Here is a 4,104-nt window from a genome sequence, read left to right as displayed (position 1 = left end):
GGCTATACCGTGGACTTTACACATATGGGATCAATTTAGTCTCTACATATGGAACCCAGCCCTCTACCGGTTCTCAAGGATTCATCGAGTGAAGGCCTGGCGCCAGACGTTCTGTCACGTCTGGCTGCCGAGGGGATGGAGGAGCTCAACAGGGTCAACAGTACGGACACTCTGGAGCAGTTTTAGCAAGCCGACACTAAACCAGGGCCTCTCAGTGCCTCTACCCGTTTGAGGTGAGAACACAAGAGGATATCGGCTCCACAACGAAGGCTATAGAATCTAGCAAACGTGTTGGGGGTCGCCCAGCCCACAGCTCTACAAATATTTGTCAGCGAGGCGCCACGAGCCAGCGCCCAGGACCCAGCCCGCAGCTCTACAAATATCTGTCAGCGAAGCGCCACAAACCAGCGCCCAGGAGGATGCAACACTTCTAGTAGAGTGAGCTCGCAATCTGAGTGGGCAGGGCACACCCTGTGACTGATAAGTCAGGGTGATGGCATTCACAATCCAGTGGGCCATCCTCTGCTTAGAGACGGCCTTCCCCTTCTGCCGTCCTCCGTAACAGACAAAGAGCTGGTCTGAGGTCCTACAGCTGTGTGTCCGGTCTACGTAGCATCTCAAGGCTCGGATGGGACAAAGCAAAGCTAGGGCTGAGTCTGCCTCCTCCAGGGGCAGCGCTTGCAGGCTCACCACGTGATCCCTGAAGGTAGTAGTGGGAACCTTGGGCACATAGCCGGGCCGGGGCCTCAGGATTACCTGGGAGTCAGCCGGCCCAAACTCCAGGCACAAATTGTCGACCGAAAATGCGTGCAGGTCCCCTACACTCTTGATGGAGGCCAGTGCAAGCAGGAGCAGAGTTTTCATTGTAAGAAACTTTAACTCAACTGACTGCAAAGGCTCGAATGTGCCCTGCTGTAGTGTTTTAAGCACCAGAGACAGGTCCCAAGAGGGTATGGAGGGGGGCCGTGGAGGATTTAGCCTTCTCGCCCCCCTAAGGAAGCTGATGATCAGGTCATGCTTCCCCACCGACTTCCCTTCCACGGGGTCGTGGTTGGCAGCAATCGCAGCCATGTAGACTTTAAGTGTGGAGGGAGCCAGCCTTCGCTCCATCCCTTGCTGCAAAAAGGAAAGCACGACTAGGTTGAGCAGACCCGGAATGTGAATGGCACGAAGTGACCTCAGAGCCTTCCGACTCCAAAGGAGGAGGTGGCAGGCGAGTTGCGACATACGACAGGAGCATACACCACCTTGTCGGTTGATGTACGCAACGGCCGCCGTGTTGTCTGTTCGAACCAGCACGTGCTTGCCTCATAAACGCCCTTTAAGACGGTTCAAGTGACGGTGCAATTGATATGCCAGTGCAGTTGGGGGCCCGTCCACACCCCCGACACTGCGTGCCCGTTGAACGTGGTCCCCCAGCCGGTGGTGGAGGTATCCGTGTAAACCCCAGCATGTCTGGAGACCTGTTCTAGGGGCACTCCTGCCCGGAGGAACGTAAGGTCTGACCACGGGGTGAAGGTTTGGCGACAAGCCAGTGTAACTTGGACCCGGTGAGTGCCACGCTGCCACGCCCACCTCGAGACTCGGCCATGAAGCCAGTGCTGAAGCAATCCGTTGTCTTTCCAAAGACGCACACGTGTAAGCTCTTTTAGGCAAGGCACACTGCTAACAACTCTAGGCAATTGATATGCCAGTGCAGTTGGGGGCCCGTCCACACCCCTGAAACTGCGTCCCTGTTGTACGTGGCCCCCCAGCTGGTGGGGGAGGCATCCGTGTAAACCACAGCATGCCTGGAGACCTATTCTAGGGGCACTCCTGCCCGGAGGAACGTAAGGTCTGACCACGGGGTGAAGGTTTGGCGACAAGCCAGTGTAACTTGGACCCGGTGAGTGCCACGCTGCCACGCCCACCTCGAGACTCGGCCATGAAGCCAGTGCTGAAGCAATCCGTTGTCTTTCCAAAGACGCACACGTGTAAGCTCTTTTAGAGAAATAAGCTCTTTCAGGGAAATGCTCTTTTAGGTGCTGAGACACACAGGGGAGATGGCTGCTTGCAGCACAACAAGGGGTAGTGCAGCCTGAAGTGTGCAACCCACTCGACACAGGAACGACCACCGCTGAAGCACCGTCTGCCAACACCAGAAGCTTCCAAGAGCACGTTGAACTCGTAGCTCACTGAAGACACTTGGATGGAGCAGAACGGTGTTGTTGCTTGGCTCCGAAGCGAAAAGCTGGTATGCATTGCATGCAATAATTGCATGCCAATGTGCATTGGCTCGTTTAGTTTACACTCGAAGTGGATTGGTCTCTCTAAGCGAGATCCCAATTCATCGGTCACCGACGTGACGTCGAGAGTGACCGACTGAAAGGGAACTCCGTGTATCTTTTATAGATTTGATGTCAGGCAAACTTTGTCAAATCCTGTGAAGCAGCCTGGGAGACTGATAAAGACTTCAGTTTTACAGATCATTTAAATATATAGTTAGTTAAATATAGTTACAAATATAGTTCACACCAAAATGAAAGTTATGTCATTTACTCACCCTCACATTACCAAACTTGTATGATTTTCTTTCTTACAATTAACATAAAAAGAGAAATTGTGAAGAATGTTTAACAAGGGATGAGTGCTCAAAAAAGGACAAAAAAGCATAAAAGTATCATAAAAGTAGTCCATATAATTTGTGCACTGATATGTAAGTTATATGATAGCTTTGTGTTTTGAAACAGACTGAAATTTTATTCTAACTTGGTCTGTTTATTTATATATAAATTTGCTTTAATGATGCACAACAGACAGATTTTGATTTTACTGTGGTTCAAAATTTCAGAGTCAGAGAGATGCATTAAAAAAAAGAAATTAATAGTTTTATTCAGCAAGGATGCATTAAATTAATCAAAACTGGCATTTATAATGTTACACAAGAAACATTTCTGTTTCAAATAAATGCTGTTCTTTTGAAATTTCTATTCGTTAAAGAATATATATATATATATATATATATATTTCCACAAAAATATTAAGCATTACAACTGCTTTCAACATTGATAATAATAATAAATGTTTCTTGAGCATCAAACTTATTTTAAATTGTAATGTTTTTTTTTCACAACAGTATAATTTTTTATTAAATACATGCAGCCTTAGTGAGCATAACAGACTTTTAGAAGCATTAGAAAATCTTACTGGCCCAGTCTTTTAAATGATCATTTACAGCACATGAAGTTTGTATATGCACAGATGAGATTTTAAAAGTTAAAAATTACTTAATTTTTTTGTGTGTTCACAAAGCCACAGGTTGCACTGACTACTTTTATGGTGGTTTGGGCTCTTTGGAGCATGACAGACCATAATCACTGCTGTCCTTCCCCTTTTGTTTTGAAGCAAGAAAGTCATACGGATCTGGGGCAACATAAGGGTGAGTTCACGGTCATTTTTAGACTCAATTTTTAATAGAAACACATGTCTTTAATTAAAAACAAAACTACTCATTAAAAAGTCTCACATGAAATCCTCCTTCTTCTTTGTATTGTAGGAAGGCGTTGGTGGTTCCCTTCTTGGCCAAGCGAATCCTTGCAAGACGGACTTTCTGTAAAACAGAAGAGAATTTATTTGAATCGATCCTGTCAGCGACTCAGAGTAGTAATGATACCAGTGATGCTGTTTAATTACATCAAGGATTGTTTAACGCTATTTTTGGCCTTTTGGTTACTATTGCAAAGAAAACATAGAAAAGGGATACTTAATTGGTTAAATTGCATTTGAACGCAGATCTCTTCAGCTGCACTGACGGCACGCATGCTGCTGCTGGCGGGACAATAAACACCATCGAGCCGCTCTTGACAGCCGCAGTAGCACGGTCTCGTGTTGTTTCCACCAGCGCGACAATTTTTTTTTCATCACTAATTGATGGATGTCTAAAATATAAAAATAAGGAGAAGCCTAAAACAGGCCCGAGGCCCGGCCCACGTTCTATGACATGAAAATTGGCCCGAAGCCCGGCCCGAGGGGTGTAAAAAAGTCGGGGCCCGGGCTGAAATGAAGGCTTAACTATTACTTACTTACTATTACTTATGACTTATTTACATATGTAACTTGAAGTAA

General features: G+C 46.5%; 1 pseudogene; it reads right to left on the bottom strand.

Moving 5' to 3' along the window:
- LOC107674309 (potassium voltage-gated channel subfamily D member 1-like) overlaps window positions 1-4,104 on the bottom strand; it is a 66,004-nt pseudogene that overhangs the window by 16,046 nt on the left and 45,854 nt on the right.

The sequence above is a fragment of the Sinocyclocheilus anshuiensis genome, unplaced genomic scaffold (assembly GCF_001515605.1).
Source record: "Sinocyclocheilus anshuiensis isolate Anshui unplaced genomic scaffold, SAMN03320099.WGS_v1.1 scaffold188, whole genome shotgun sequence".
Taxonomy (NCBI): domain Eukaryota; kingdom Metazoa; phylum Chordata; class Actinopteri; order Cypriniformes; family Cyprinidae; genus Sinocyclocheilus; species Sinocyclocheilus anshuiensis.
This window is presented reverse-complemented; position numbering and strand designations above follow the sequence as displayed.